General features: G+C 46.1%; 1 protein-coding gene across 1 annotated transcript in view; it reads right to left on the bottom strand.

Annotated features, from left to right (window-relative positions):
• LOC132887193 (NACHT, LRR and PYD domains-containing protein 12-like) overlaps positions 1–16,740 on the bottom strand; it is an 81,372-nt gene extending 64,632 nt beyond the window's left edge. Inside the window, exons 1-2 of the mRNA XM_060922664.1 lie at positions 16,407–16,740; positions 9,849–9,921 (exon numbers count right to left, since the gene is read on the bottom strand). The gene's annotated coding sequence lies outside the window, so the exon portion shown is untranslated. The remainder of the gene's footprint in view (positions 1–9,848; positions 9,922–16,406) is intronic.
• Positions 16,741–17,247: the final 507 nt, after the last annotated feature.

Here is a 17,247-nt window from a genome sequence, read left to right as displayed (position 1 = left end):
GGGGAATTGTGTCTGTCAAGTCAACTTCCTAAATTGTCAAGGCAGTGTAACCAACATTTGAGGAGCCATTTTGTTCATTTGTGTAAGAAGACCATGTGGCAGGAAATTATATCACAAAGAAGGACCCCTGATTAGCCTAACTGCTGCATGCCAAGGTTAGTAGCTCTCTTTGAAATCTTGATAATTTGACATTTTTAGGGTATGGTCAGGTGTACTCAGAGTTACATGTCAAATGGTATGACCTTAGGAAGCATTTATAATTCACAATAACTGTAAAAATAAGTATTCATTTAAAAAAAATGAGTTTACTGCAAGCAGGTTACAATCCACACAAGTGTGGTGTATACGACCTCATCATCCTTTTCCTATGCCACTTTCTCTGCTTCTCTCCACCATGATGAACATGCTGTATGGGCTCACATGGAGCCTGTACTGAAGGATGCCATAGGCAAATCTGACAAACCCACCACTTTACATATCATAAGTGATGGACCAGTGACCCAATACAGGAACAAGAAAAACTTTTTTCTTCTCAGCACAGTGCCTTTTCTGAGTGGGTTTCAAAGGGTCACTTGGAATTTCAGTGAGAAGTCGCATGGGAAAGGAGCTCCTGATGGAGTGGGAGGGGCTCTCAAGCGTACTGCAGACACAGCAGTCCAAAGAGGTACCGACTTACAGACAGCCGAGGAACTTTACAACTTCCTGAAGGATCAGCCCTCAAGCATCAAGTACTTTTGGATATCCGAGGAAGCCATTGTCAAGTACGATGAATCAGTCCCAACAAATGTCCCAGCCGTAAAAGGTACACTGAAAATCAATCAAATGACCTCTGAAGAGCCAGCTGTGATTCAGTGGAGGGAAATCTCATGTTTCTGTGCAAGACCGGATATCTGCAAGTGCTATGATCCGATCCCAGCAGATTTCCGCAACCTATCAGAAGATCTCCCTTCAACATCTACCAACTGTCAGCAGGATCTGAAAGGCAAGTTCATTCTGGTCAGATATGAAAGTAAGCCTTTCGTGGGACAGGTCATCCAGGTGGTGGGTGAAGAAGTGGAAGTGAGCTGCATTCAACAGTTGGGTGAGAAGAATGTCTTCACCTGGCCTCATCCACCTGACATCCTATTCTATTATGAGTCTGATGGGCTGCACAAAATCTCTGAGCCAGAACCTTTGAACTCACGTCATTCAAAACTCATGACAGATGACTGGAAACAACTCCAAGCACACACAGCCTGAAAATTCAGGTGTTCTGTCACACTGACACAGGCTGGACAGGAATAGGATATAACAAAACATTTCAAACCACACACACGGCCATAAACACCCGATTCTCCCTCTCTCTCTAGCCCATCCAGCCCCCCCTCATGACAACTTTGAACATGTTTTGACACAAATTCATTGCAGTCAGATGTTCTTCTTTTCACAATAGAAAACATGAGTTCACATGATTTTTGTATGTTTGTTTTTTAAATGATTTCATAAAAGAACAGAAGTTCACATGATTGTTGTTGCCATGTTTGTTTCCTAAACTAATTCTTAAATTAACTAACAACAGAAAACACCCAATTCTTGCTGTAGATGTTTTTTCTTCATTGAAAAGAATAAAAAACACAAGTTCAATGGACCTTGTTGACTGTGATGCTTGATTTTTAGTGCCAGTTTCTTCTGTAAAAGCAACATTGTCCGATGAAAAATACTGGTTACACCAATTGACACAAATCAGTTACAGGTTTGTGTCAATTGGTGTAACCAGTATTTTTCATAAAAATATTATAATTTACAGGAAAATTCATGGGGAATAAGATGTAATCCTCTACTGCAATGTACTAACATATTTTTTAACAGTTTATACATAATTTGTCAAATATTATTGAGAAAACGCCAAGGGTTTTTAGCATTTGTCCTGCTCTAAATTGCAAAAACGCATAAAATTATATTTTAGAATAATCCTAATAAAATCTATTTTCAAGTGATATATTAAAATTAAGTAACTGTTTTTATAAGTACACTTGCATACACTCTAGGTGGAAATAAATACTTAATATTTCTCCTTTTGTTGTGGTTACACCACTTGACATTTTCAGGGGCAATCAGTCTTTCCTTTTGTAAAAAATGGTTCAAAAGCTATTTGAAATTACATGAAACCAACAGAAATACAAAATATACATTTTTGCAAACCTGATGCAAGCTTTTAAAACAATTTATTAAAACATTTTTGAATTGCTCATAATGCAAACTCTTATTTGTCACTGACCCTAGAATGCAAAGAGTATGCTCCGAGCAGAAATATTCTTATTGATCTTTTTATTTATGAGTTATTTAGTTTTATATAAGCCCTCCTCCCCCACACACACCCAACCCCGAGGAAAAAAAGAAAAGTTAACGCTGTTCTCATCCCTAATGTCTCCCGCGCCTTGGGCCTGTTCGCTTATATTTTGTCGACTTCAAAGATTATAATCAAAAGACAGAATTAAATGTTATTAGTTCTTAAGTTAATCCAGGAGCCCAACAGATGGGGTCCTGGTTAATAGGTGTACAAAACAAACCCAGCAGATATTGCGTGGTTCATGATCTCAGCTAAGGATTCCAGTGGGCAACGCTTGTTCTCAAGTGACGAGTTTCTTACTGCGCAGCAGATTTCGAGCTTTTTCTCCTGTGTGGCTTCCAAGCGCACATTATCCATAACCAGTGGCGGAGAGGTGGAGAGCGACGAGGAAGCTGGTACAGACGCTGCCACTAAGGAATCAGCCTTCGAAGACATGCGTGAGGAAGTTATGTGCAGCTTGAGTTTGCAGCACCCTGTCTAGCACGATCGCTACAATCTGTGTGAGATGAGGGCAAGGTCAAAGCTGTCAACCTTTGTTGTGAGCATGCTTCGCGATATCTGCGAGAGGTTCGATATCGACACCTCTGATGTAAAGTCAAAAACGAAAGCGCCAGACCTTAGCAAGTTGGAGGAATTTCTGAGGCAGTGTAATTGTTATAAATAAATATTGTGTCTTGAACTGTTCTCTTGTGCTCAACTGATAAAACAAATTCGGGTTAATCCTCTCTAAAACCGGCAGACAGTAAAGGTGACTGTAGTAGTGTCCCAAGAAAAGGCTAGTGTTCACTTTGGCTTGACAGATTTTCACAAAACAATTTTTTTAATTTTTCTATCAATAATGTTTTAGCTGTGTGTGGTCCAGTTTGTGCGCGCCCGTCTAGTTAATCATAACACAATCAGCCAGAAGTCAAAATGTATATGATTTATTTCATTTCTTTCTTTTCAACGAAATTTAGTGACAGTTAATCACATGTGTTGATCGAATACTTGTTGCCTTTTCATAGTGTATACGCTGACACTTGTGTTCAGGTGTAATATAAAAAACATACAATAAAAACTGAGCCGTTTAACAAGTATAATTAATTTTATTCTGAATGATGGTGGGGGGTGTGAAAAAGGGTCAAACGAATGCTCATGCCGAGCCCATGATTTTGCGAATTTGCTCGATTTTTGTGTGCATCCTCTCTTAAATATGATTCATTTTTGTGCTGTATTTGGTTGTTCAAACAAATAAATATATAAAATGTATTACCGTCTCCCCGCTATCAAGAAAAATGTTAATAAAGAAGCAAATACATCAAGAACAATATGACGAGAGGAGGCAAGTCCGAGAACTCCAGAGAAATTCGTGATTGTATTTAAAATGTATTTTTTTAAAATAGAAAGTCGGATATGAGTATGGAAGCATTTGCTTAAAAATCTCGTTTCATTTCTGCTCACATTCGAGTGAGCTTCTTCATGAAAGTGTTCAAACAAAATCAAATGATTTTCTTACAGATGAACCAACTTCCTTATTCGACACGGAAAACTCAGACTGGACACCAGACAAACAACTCGGACAAAATTCAGTAAAAAACCCAACAAGGAGCGACATGTGCGATACAGTGGTGCTTGAAAGTTTGTGAACCCTTTAGAATTTTCTGTATTTCTGCATAAATATGACCTAAAACATCATCAGATTTTCACACAAGTCCTAAAAGTAGATAAAGAGAACCCAGTTAAACAAATGAGACAAAAATATTATACTTGGTCATTTATTTATTGAGGAAAATGATCCAATATTACATATCTGTGAGTGGCAAAAGTATGTGAACCTCTAGGATTAGCAGTTAATTTGAAGGTGAAATTAGAGTCAGGTGTTTTCAATCAATGGGATGACAATCAGATGTGAGTGGGCACCCTGTTTTATTTAAAGAACAGGGATCTATCAAAGTCTGATCTTCACAACACATGTTTGTGGAAGTGTATCATGGCACAAACAAAGGAGATTTCTGAGGACCTCAGATAGAGCATTGTTGATGCTCATCAGGCTGGAAAAGGTTACAAAACCATCTCTAAAGAGTTTGGACTCCACCAATCCACAGTCAGACAGATTGTGTACAAATGGGGAAAATTCAAGACCATTGTTACCCTCCCCAGGAGTGGTCAACCAACAAAGATCACTCCGACAGCAAGGTGTGTAATAGTCGGCGAGGTCACAAAGGACCCCAGGGGAACCTCTAAGCAACTGAAGGCCTCTCTCACACTGGCTAATGTTAATGTTCATGAGTCCACCATCAGGAGAACACTGAACAACAATGGTGTGCATGGCAGGGCTGCAAGGAGAAAGCCACTGCTCTCCAAAAAGAACACTGCTGCTCGTCTGCAGTTTGCTAAAGATCACGTGGACAAGCCAGAAGGCTATTGGAAAAATGTTTTGTGGACGGATGAGACCAAAATAGAACTTTTTGGTTTAAATGAGAAGCATTATGTTTGGAGAAAAGAAAACACTGCATTCCAGCATAAGAACCTTATCCCATCTGTGAAACATGGTGGTGGTAGTATCATGGTTTGGGCCTGTTTTGCTGCATCTGGGCCAGGACGGCTTGCCATCGGTGATGGAACAATGAATTCTGAATTATACCAGCGAATTCTAAAGGAAAATGTCAGGACATCTGTCCATGAACTGAATCTCAAGAGAAGGTGGGTCATGCAGCAAGACAACGACCCTAAGCACACAAGTTGTTCTACCATAGAATGGTTAAAGGAGAATAAAGTTAATGTTTTGGAATGGCCAAGTCAAAGTCCTGACCTTAATCCAATTGAAATGTTGTGGAAGGACTTGAAGCAAGCAGTTCATGTGAGGAAACCCACCAACATCCCAGAGTTGAAGCTGTTCTGTACGGAGGAATGGGCTAAAATTCCTCCAAGCCGGTGTCCAGGACTGATCAACAGTTACCGCAAACATTTAGTTGCAGTTATTGCTGCACAAGGGGGTGACACCAGATACTGAAAGCAAAGGTTCACATACTTTTTCCACTCACAGATATGTAATATTGGGTCATTTTCCTCAATAAATAAATGACCAAGTATAATATTTTTTGTCTCATTTGTTTAACTGGGTTCTCTTTATCTACTTTTAGGACTTGTGTGAAAATCTGATGATGTTTTAGGTCATATTTATGCAGAAATATAGAAAATTCTAAAGGGTTCACAAACTTTCAAGCACCACTGTATATCCTGAAAGAACAGAACAGATTAAGAGCAGAGAGCGCTGGAGCTTTGTTTCTGTAATCAGAGGAACCCAGTCCTGTGCAAAATGTCCCCATGGAGCCAGAGTGTAGTAATGAACCTACAGTTCGAGAGAGTTCTACACACACACACACTGAACTTTACACCAGCTGCATGCATGTGAAATGGAAATAAATCGACTAAGTCAGGAAAAACTCATCTCATCATCTCTAGCTGCTTTATCCTGTTCTACAGGGTCGCAGGCAAGCTGGAGTCTATCCCAGCTGACTACGGGCGAAAGGTGGGGTACACCCTGGACAAGTCGCCAGGTCATCACAGGGCTGACACATAGACACAGACAACCATTCACACTCACATTCACACCTACGGTCAATTTAGAGTCACCAGTTAACCTAACCTGCATGTCTTTGGACTGTGGGGGAAAACCGGAGCACCCGGAGGAAACCCACGTGGACACGAGGAGAACATGCAAACTCCGCACAGAAAGGCCCTCGCCGGCCACGGGGCTCGAACCCAGACCTTCTTGCAGTGAGGTGACAGCGCTAACCACTACACCACCGTGCCGCCCCTCAGGGAAAACTGTTTTGGATAAAATTGTTATTGTCCGTTACACACTGATCAACCTGTGTGACTCAATTGTGCCTTTTGAATCAAGAATAAATGAAGAGGGAACTGAACATTAACCGATTATTGAAATTATTATCACAAGGGTGATTATAGTTATTGTATGACTACAGCTACAGCTGGAATGTGCTGATTCTGTTAGTGTTTGTAATTATTGTTCCATCCACTATTAGATAAAATTAAAATAAAATCTTAAAATATTGTTTGAAAGTCTAAACCAAGATATTTTGTTAGTTTACAAATAATAACACTTCAGATATTGTTTTAACAATAATTAGTATCACTGTAGAAATGATTGAGTGTAAATATCTCTGTCCTTGAGGTTGTTGAGACATGGAGGGGTGGGGATAAGCTGACAAAATGACTTTGGATAAGAGCTGACATTAAAAGTTTCTTGATTGCCTTATCGAGGTTCCTGGCCTGCCTGTATAGAAACCTGAGTTTGGTGTTGGCCTTACATATAATATTGTCAGCTACATGGCTCCCACTAAGAGACTGGTCTAATCCCATGCCTAATTATTTCACAGAGGGTTTACTGGTAATTTTTTTTACCATAACATGTGACATCCGGAGACTTGTTACTATTAAGTCTAGGTTTGGAGCCAAAAAGTATGGGTTTTGTCTTGCCAAGGTGCAGAGACAACTTGTTTTCTACAAGCCACTCTTGGACTGATTGAAGCTCACAAGACAGATGCTGCTGAATATCCACAGTGTTTTTGCCCGACACCAGAAGGGCAGAATCGTCAACATACAGCAGTAGTTTACATTACACTGCTGAGAGCATATCATTAACATAAACCAAAAAGATGAAAAGACCTAATATTGATCCCTGGGGGACCCTACAGACCACATTTGCAGGTGAGGAGGTGACGCCACCAGCCTCAACACACTGCTGCCTATCAGAAGGGTCGGCTTTAAACCAGTTAATAGCAGGTTTCTGCAGAACAAAAGATTACAATTTAATTCACAAAATACTATGTTCCACAGAGTCAGAGGCCTTTTGCAAGTCCAATAAAACCATTCCTGTGAAACTGCCTTTGTTCTGTTCTGACTTCATATAGTCACAACAGTCTTTACTTTCCCCACAAGTATGGACTTGTCTGCAAAAAGTCTTTACACAAAGAAGGTTTTGTGGCTTTTGTAGTCTGTAAGTGTGACTGAGTGTCTAATGAGGTAGTAGAGGGATCCGCTGCGATTTCCGGTTTTGAGTGAACGCTGGCGCATTTGGCTGCCGCTACTCCTCGGTCCCACATTTGTTTGATTATTATTATTTTTAGCATTTTACTTTCACGCTATCTGTGTGTTTTTATTTTTCCCTAACCTTCTCTGGGAGATGGGTTTCTTCTCGCTCTTCCTTGAATGTCATCTGCAAATACTTGCTTAAACAGTAACATTACCTGTTGAGCAGATTCCAGGACCACCTGTGTCAGATATTTCCAATGCCCTCGGAAACCTGTTTGCTCTTGACATCCTAAGATAAGCCATCTGCTACTGCTGAAATCAGGATATAGACTGTGTACTGACTGGGGATTCATCTTATCTACCTGTCTGGACTTTAAAACAGGAGTTTACTGAACTGTTAGACAAACTGATGGACTAGGCTACTATGAACGCTGACTACCCTGTATTACCTTGCGTGAGCCCTCTTAGGTGTGTCCGCCTTAACTGTTCTTTTGGGTAAGTCTCTTACTTGCTATGTGGGTAAGTTTTTTGTTAGAATGAACTACTGCTCTCCCTAGGGCTGGCTATTTCTGTTGCCTGCCCTCTGGAGTGTCAAATGGAGTATCCTGTTGGCTAATGTGTTAAGGGCACAGGTGTCTGGCTAGCTGCTCTGTGTGTAGACTACGTTTGCTTGCTTGGATGGCGCGTGCAACAGTGATTCTACTCTGGCTCCTTGTTTTTGATCTAAGCCACCTACACTGGCTTTACAGTGAGCCAAAACTTTCGCATCGGCTTTCCTGGGACTTCTCCATGGCGCTTAAATATTCGTCTGCCTATCTCCACTATTTGGGGAATAAAACATATAAATTCCCTGACACTCTGCTTGCGCACAAACATCTTGGATTCCTGCGTCGGCCTAAATATACCGGTATACATAGGGGCTCTGGACGGACGTTTGCTCACCACCAACATCTAAACGACATTGATTCGTTTTGGAGCTGGAATCGTAACATCAAGCGGACTGTCGCTGAGAGGCGCTCTGTTGACTTTACGAACTTGTGTCCCATAAATTTCGTTAAAACTTCACAGAATTGCCCTTCCTCAAGAAATGCGCAGTTTGCTTTATTAAATATGCGATCTCTTAATAAAAAAGCACCCTACATTAATGACTTGATCACTGATGTTGGCATAGATATATTATGTTTAACTGAAACTTGGCAAATACCAAATGATTTTCTGGCCTTAAATAAAGCTACTCCTGTAGGATATGCGCATATGGAGAAGCCACATTTAACTGGGCGGGGGGGTGTCTTGCTGTGATCTATCGCTCTAGTTATAGGATTGTATCTATGCCCTTGCAGGATTTTTCATCATTTGAATGTCTTGCTCTGAAATTTACTGGTGGTCTACCTCTACTGCTTTTGCTCATTTACCGGCCTCCCAGAGTTTCCTCTGTTTTTATTCATGAATTGTCTGAGCTGCTTTCATCTGTCAGTGCTCTGTGTCCATCTATACTAGTGCTTGGTGATTTGAACATTCATGTTGACTCAGATAACTGTGATTTTGCTAAAAACTTTGTGGCTGTCCTTGATTGTTTTGATTTCACCCAACATGTAGATTTTCCCACCCACTCAAAGGGTCATATCTTAGATCTTGTTTGTACCTCTGGCATCACACCATCAAATTTATATTCCAGAGATTTCTGTGTTTCTGATCACATGGCTATTTTTTTAATATTGCTGTCCCTGAGCCTCTCCATCGCAGGTGTGCATTTCGCACCATCACATACAGGAACAGAAAAAACATAGTTACAGCTGATTTATTTGACACACTACATCCTATTCTGACCACTAAATCATTAAACTCATCCCCTGAGGAGTTAGTCATGCTCTACAACTCTCACCTTGCTGACTCTCTCAATTACCTTGCCCCCCTGAAGACGCATACTGTCTCTTTCTCTCACTCTGCTCTATGGTTTACACCTGAGCTTCGTAAAATGAAGGCTGCTGGTCGGCAGCTGGAGAGACTTAGTCGTAAAACTGGCCTGACAGTTCATGAGCTGGCATACAGTGACCATGTCTCTGACTACAAAGAGTCTCCAATTGATGCCAAGACCAGCTATTACACCACCATCATTACCAGAGGCCAAGGAAACCCTAGAGCCCTTTTTTCTATTGTAAACAAACTTCTTTTGCCTGCTAAAAACTTTCCTCTTACTTCTTCCACTGATCTTTGTTGTGAATTTCTTGATTTTTTCAAAATAAAATTAACTCTATATACAAGCAGATCAAATCCACTCCCATCACTCCCTCTAATGTCCCCTTTCCCTGTCCACCACCAGCTGGATCTTTCTCTGCTTTCTCATTAGTTGATGAGCAGTATGTCCTCAGCTTAGTATCTAAATCCAGGCCTACCACCTGTCTCCTCGACCCTATGCCCACCTGTTTGGTCAAGATTTGCCTGCCAGTTCTCTGTCCCCTGCTAGTTAAGATAATAAACTCACCCCTTTCAACTGGATTAGTCCCTCAGGCTCTCAAAACAGCAGTGTGGCAGCGGGGGCGTGGTCAAGCACCGGTCTGTGACAGGAGGGCAGAGTTGGTTGAAGGTAAGTGGCAGAATCGCTTCACCTGAGTGTAATTAACCTGTGTTTTGTGTGTGTTCTCCCCAGTAAACCACGCCCTATTTAAGGAGGGAGAGTGAGAGTGGAGGGGAGCTGGCCGAGAGGAGATTCACGAGTGTGCGTGTGTGTGAATCTCGGAGTGTTGCTTGGTGTGTGCCCGACTGAAAAGTGCGGCAATAAAGCTCGATATTTAATCCTGATCTCTCTCCTGCCGTCTTCTGTGCTCCACCCACACGTTAAACCCGCTACAGTGGTGCCGAAACCCGGGACGGTGGAGCACCTGTCCTGCAGCCCCATGGAATCCTCCCCATTCGCGGACTTGGTCCACGCCCTCACCACGGCTCAGCAGAGCCAGCACCAGGCACTCGTCACGCTCCGGAAGGAGCAGGAGCGCCACTTTGAAGCCCTGGTGCTGGCTCAACAGGAAGACCGAGAGGCGTTCCGGCGCCTCCTCGCGTCGGCGGGGTCCACCAGTGCCCCGGCCGCGGGCCCATCTCCCCTCACCTTGACCAAGATGGGCCCGCAGGACGACCCCGAGGCTTTCATCGCGTTGTTCGAGCAGGTCGCCGAAGCCTCGGGGTGGCCGATGGAGCAGCGTGCGGCACGCCTCCTCCCCCTCCTGACGGAAGAGGCGCCGTTAGCCGCACTACAGCTCCCCGCCGACCGCCGGCTGGCCTACGCCGACCTTCACCGGGCTGTCCTCCAGCGCGTGGGGCGAACGCCGGAGCAGCAGCGCCAGCGCTTCCGCGCGCTGCGAATGGAGGAAGTCGGCAACCCGTTCGCGTTCGGCCAGCAGCTCCGGGATGCCTGCTGGCGGTGGCTGAGGGCCGAAGATCGCGACGCCGAGGGAATCATCGACCAGGTGGTGCTGGAACAGTTCATCGCCCGCCTACCCGCCGGAACCGCGGAGTGGGTCCAGTGCCACCGCCCGGCGTCGCTGGATCAGGCCGTGGGACTGGCGGAGGATCATCTGGTGGCTGTCCCGGCGGCAGGACAACGGATGACGTCGTCTTCTCTCTCCTCTTCTCTCTCTTCCCCCTCCTCCCGTGTCCCGTCCTCGCCCCATTCCCCCACCACGGAGGCGGGGGCTGGCTCCACCCCAGCCGGCCCGCCGCACCCGTGGTGCCCTCCCGTTTCTCCCTTCTGTGTCTGTCTCTCCCCCCCCTCAGGTGAGTGACCCTCAAACCACAGCTGCAGAGGGGAGGCCCGGGCCGGTTTGCTGGCGCTGCGGGGAACCGGGCCACCTGCAGCATCAGTGTGCAGCAATGGAGGTGGGGGCGGTGGTGCGGATCCCCGACGCGCCAGAGGCTGCCCTCGATCAGGCCGGAGCGTATCGCATACCGGTAAGTGTACAAGGGGCGACATATCAGGCGTTGGTGGATTCGGGTTGCAATCAGACCTCAATCCGCCAAAGCCTGGTGCAAGACGAGGCATTGGGGGGAGCACAAGGGGTGAAGGTGTTGTGTGTGCACGGGGATATTCACAGCTACCCGTTGGCGTCGGTCCACATACATTTCAGAGGGGAAAAATCGATAGTGAAAGTGGCGGTTAATCCTCGCCTTACCCACTCTTTGATCTTGGGGACTGATTGGCCGGGATTTCGGGGGTTGATGGCACGCCTAGTAAAGAGTGGGTCCTGCCGGTTATCAGGGGAGGGTCCCGGTGTCGCTTTGGCTGGAGCTGCGGTCGCAGAGCCGTCTACGTCATCTCCGCGACAGAGTGAGGAGCCCCCGGCCCCTCCTCTTTCTATTGGGGAATCCCTCGCGGATTTCCCACTGGAACAATCGCGAGACGAGACTCTGCGACATGCGTTTGACCAAGTGAGAGTAATCGATGGTCAAACGCTCCAGCCGAACGCCACCCCGTCCTTCCCCTCTTTTTCCATTTTGAAGGATAGGTTATACCGAGTGACGCAGGACACTCAGACGAAGGAGCGAGTCACCCAGTTGTTAATTCCAAAGAGCCGCCGGGAATTGGTATTCCAGGCGGCTCACTTTAATCCCATGGCGGGACACCTCTGGCAGGATAAGACACTCGCCCAGATAATGGCCCGATTCTACTGGCCGGGGATTCGTGGCGACATCCGTAAGTGGTGTACGGCGTGCCGCAAATGCCAATTAGTAAATCCAGCGGCCATTCCAAAAGTGCCCTTGCGCCCCCTACCATTAATCAAGACCCCGTTTGAAAGAATTGGGATGGATCTCGTCGGGCCATTAGATCGGTCAACATGAGGGTACCGCTTTATATTGGTTCTGGTGGACTATGCAACGCGATACCCGGAAGCGGTGCCTCTCCGCAATATCTCCGCACATAGTATTGCAGAGGCCCTCTTCCACGTCATCTCCCGGGTTGGAATCCCGAAAGAGATTCTGACTGACCAAGGCACCTCATATTGATGAGCTGCTCGATCGACTAGGCACGGCTCGCTTTTACTCGACACTGGATTTGACGAAGGGATATTGGCAGATCCCCTTGACTCCATTATCCTGGGAAAAAACGGCCTTCTCCACACTGTTCGGCTTACACCAGTTCGTCACACTTCCGTTTGGGCTGTTTGGGGCGCTCGCTACGTTTCAGCGGCTGATGGACCAGGTCCTCTGGCCCCACGCCACCTATGCGGCCGCTTACTTAGATGACATCATCATTTATAGTAATGACTGGCAGAGGCACCTGCAACACCTGACGGCCGTCCTTAGGTCGCTGAGGCGGGCGGGGCTCACTGCCAACCCAAAGAAGTGTGCGATTGGAAGTACGGTATCTGGGCTTCCACTTGGGTAACGGGCAGGTGCGTCCCCAAATTAATAAGACAGCAGCGATTGCGGCCTGCCCGAGGCCCAAGACCAAAAAGGGGGTGAGACAGTTCCTGGGGCTGGCTGGCTATTATCGTAGGTTTATACCTAATTATTCGGACGTCACCAGCCCGCTGACTGACCTCACTAAAAAGGGGGCACCAGATCCGGTCCAGTGGACGGAGCAGTGCCAGCGGGCTTTCTCTGAGGTAAAGGCTGCACTGTGTGGGGGGCCACTTTTGCACTCCCCTGACTTCTCTCTTCCTTTTTTGTTACAGACGGATGCGTCGGACAGAGGGCTGGGGGCCGTTTTGTCCCAGCAGGTGGGGGGAGAGGACCGCCCAGTGTTATATATCAGCCGAAAGCTGTCAGTGCATGAAGGGCGCTACAGCACCATCGAGAAAGAGTGCCTGGTGATCAAGTAGGCGGTCCTCGCCCTCCGTTACTACCTGCTGGGGCGCTCTTTCACCCTCTGTTTGGACCACGCGCCCCTCCAGTGGCTCCACCGCATGAAGGATGCCAACGCGCAGATCACCCGTTGGTATCTGGTGCTCCAACCTTTCAACTTCAAGGTGGTCCACAGGCCGGGGGCGCAGATGGTCGTAGCGGACTTCCTCTCCCATCAAGGGGGGGGGGGGGGGGGAGTCGGCTGCGGGCCGGACGGGCGCCTGGCCTGAGTCGGGCGGTGGGGGTATGTGGCAGCGGGGGCGTGGTCAAGCGCCGGTCTGTGACAAGAGGGAGGAGTTGGGGAAGGTAAGTGGCAGAATCGCTTCACCTGAGTGTAATTAACCTGTGTTTTGTGTGTGTTCTCCCCAGTAAACCGTGCCCTATTTAAGGAGGGAGAGTGAGAGCGGAGGGGAGCTGGCCGAGAGGAGATTCACGAGTGTGCGTGTGTGTGAATCTCGGAGTGTTGCTTGGTGTGTGCCCGACTGAAAAGTGCGGCAATAAAGCACGATATTTAATCCTGATCTCTGTCCTGCCGTCTTCTGTGCTCCACCCACACGTTAAACCCGCTACAAGCAGCTATCACTCCTGTCTTGAAAAAACCTGGAGCAGCTATTGATGATTTAAAAATTATCGCCCCATTTTCAATCTTCCCTTCATTGCAAAAGTCCTAGAGCGTATTGTTGCCAATCAGCTCCAAGAGCATTTAACCCAATATAATCTTTGGGAGAAGTTTCAGTCTGGGTTTAGGGCCATGCACAGCACCAAGACTGCCCTGGTCAAGGTTATCAACGATTTGCTGTTAGCTGCTGACACTGGCCATGTCAGTATACTTGTTCTCCTTGACCTTACAGCAGCTTTTGACACTGTATGTCACAATCTTTTATTGAGCCGCTTAGAAACTCTGCTTGGCATCACTAGTTCTTCTTTAGCCTGGTTCAAATCTTATCTTACCATGAGAGAACATTTTGTGTCAATTGGAGACTTTAGATCCCCTAAATCACCCTTCCTTCATGGTGTCCCTCAGGGCTCTGTCCTGGGACCCTTATTATTTGTAATATACATCCTCCCTCTTGGCCACATAATACAGCATTATGGGCTCAACTTTCACTGTTATGCAGATGACACCCAAATTTACATTCAAACCAAACCCTCTTACCCACTCCCTCCATCCAATCTTGTCAACTGTCTAAATGCAGTTAACAATTGGATGGTGCAGAACTTTCTTAAATTAAATCAAGACAAAACAGAAGCCATCCTCATTTCCACCCCTTCTATCTTGAAAAAACTGGAGCACTCACAGCTATCTATTCCTGGTTATTTCACCTTCACTACTGTTGAAGTAAGAAATCTGGGTGTTATTCTGGACTCTACTCTCTCTTTTGACTCACACATTAAAAGTATTACTAAAACAGCTTTTTTCACCTGAAAAGTCTCTCCAAACTCCGTCCCTCTTTAACTTCATCTGCAGCTGAAATGCTTATACATGCTTTTGTCACCTCAAGACTGGACTACTGCAATGCCCTGCTCGATGGCATCCCAGCCAAGCGACTAAATAGGCTGCAATATGTCCAAAACTCAGCTGCTAGGGTACTCACTCACACCAGGCCCTGGGATCATGTCACTCCTATTCTATACAACCTGCACTGGGTCCCAGTTAAATACCGCATCCAGTACAAAATTATCTTACTTGTCTACAAATCCCTACATAACCTGGCCCCTCCCTATTTATCAAATCTCCTAACTCCATATCAGCTACCTCTAAATATTCGCTCCACAAATGTCCACCTGTTAGCAGTCCCTTACTCTCAGCTCTGCTCTATGGGTGACGGGGCTTTCAGTGTAAGGCTACGTTTACATTACGTCGAATCAGCGGATCATCAGATTAATGTTCTTTAAACGATTCGCGTTTACACTAAAACCGTTAACCGTGCACACAGCAACACCAATACGCGGATACGCTCAGCTCCGCAGGCATCCTGCGCTCCAAATCACTCCGCCCTGAACAGTGAGTGCCCTCTGGAGGGTGCGCACTCCGGCCCTGCGCAGCTCACACAGCGCGCGAGTGAAGTGAACAAGCAGTGATTCGGGACTGAGCCGCTGTGTGTGTGATCCCAGCGCACATCACTTACTACTTGCAAGTGGAAGGATGGCAAGCCTAAAGACAATCATAACTACACAATGGGCAGTATTTGCATCAGTATTTGCAGTATTTTCATACTTTTATACTCTTTAATGAAAGGTGATACAAGGCGGAAGTCCGCGCCGTTTTTCAGCAGTCGCGTCACATGACCAACGCCAGTGAATCAGGAAGGTGGATGTCACAGTGACGTTGTCCAATGAGACGCCAGCTAGAGCTCAGCACAGCGTATTCGCGTATTCTGAATGTTTACACAGCACCGGAGCTGACACGATCTGGATTGAATACGTGGATGCTGGCGGATTCCCGTTTCCTGGCTTTTCCATGGGGTTTAATGTAAACGGACAGTGCGTCCGCGAAGAAAACGAGACAGATACGGTCTAATGTAAACGTAGCCTAAATGGCCCTAAGCTGTGGAATGCCCGGCCACTAGCGTTGAGCACCAATGCTCAACACTGTCCTCTTTCAAAAAACAGCTAAAAACACATCTTTTTAGCTTGGCCTTTTCTCTTTGATTTTTAATAACGTTATTAATATTATTTATTTCTTATTTTATTATTGTTGTTATTCTATTGTTTTGCTTTTTATTGTTTGGTTTTTACTGTTCAGTGTCCTTGGGTACCTTGAAAGGCGCTTATAAAGAAAATGTATTATTATTATTATTATTATTATTGTAAGTGTTCTTCCGTGTGTTTCCTCTTCAGGAAAAAGAAGGTCTGTTCCAGCATGGCGCTAACGCTACCGCTCGCCCACAAATCTGCACCGCCACTCCAGTCGCTTCGAGGGATTTTGTTGGGATCATAACCGCTAATAAACTCTCATTTCCGCCGATATCTATCCTTCGCTTCTTTCTGACTAAGATTATCCAAGTAATCCAGTAGCAGAGCTTTTTTAGCTGCAGTTTTCTTCGGACAACAGCAACAGACGCCGGACATCTTCACTTGGCTTCAGTCTGGGAACAAAGTTCGCTTGTTCCCCAGGCGACGGGGGAGAACGGAAATGCGACGTCACGGCAAGGGGCCAATACTTTCAGAGGGTTCTATTAAAGCTTTAGATGGAGAAACTCACCGTGTTTTAGTCCTGAAAAGGTTCGTTTTCTCCTCGGCACTAAATGGAGCTGCTGACTTTCACTTTCACTTCCTGCTCTGGGCGGAGGGAGGGACACACACACTATGGATACACACTGGAGACAGACAGACGCAGACACACACTGGAGACAGACAGACGCGGACACACACACACACTGGAGACAGACAGACAGACGCGGACACACACACAGAGCCGGCCCGTGGCATAGGCAATATAGGCGAATGCTAAGCAGTGGTGTAGTCTACGTGATACGCAGGTATACGCCGTATGCCCACTGGAAAAGCTCAGCGATTTCCGTATACTCACTGAAGAGCTCAGTGATTTGCGCATGCGCGTACCGAAAAATATATTTGTTATTTGAACTGGCCAAACCAACGTCAACATTGTCAGATGAATGTTCCACAGTTCCATTCCTAAATGCCTGTGTCCACCAAACGCGCTTTAGCGCTACAAGCGCCTATTCAATTCAAATCCTATGGGCTTCATTGATTAGACGCTGACAGAGCCCGACTCAGCACTCAAGGCGTTGCGAGTTGATCCAAGAGCAGAGAATTGACCCTTCCGGGAGCTCCGCCCCCCTTAGCAACTGTTGCTACGTATGTCAGTCAAGCCAGCCGTCCCCCTTCGCAGTAAACGTCATTCATACGTAAGAGGAAATTGCGCGCGCAGCCTGGACCCAAAAAAGACTCAGCGACGGTAGAGACGAGAAGAAAGATTTGGAAGAAATGCCGAGTTGTTGTGTTGTCGGGTGTCAGAATCGTAGCAGTGATGGGGTTAAAATGTTCAGAATTCCAGCAGGATCTCACCCATTCCGAAAAAA

This window comes from Neoarius graeffei, chromosome 5, assembly GCF_027579695.1.
Source record: "Neoarius graeffei isolate fNeoGra1 chromosome 5, fNeoGra1.pri, whole genome shotgun sequence".
NCBI classification, from domain to species: Eukaryota; Metazoa; Chordata; class Actinopteri; order Siluriformes; family Ariidae; genus Neoarius; species Neoarius graeffei.
The sequence above is the reverse complement of the archived record's forward strand: the minus strand, read 5'-3'. Positions and strand labels throughout refer to the sequence as shown.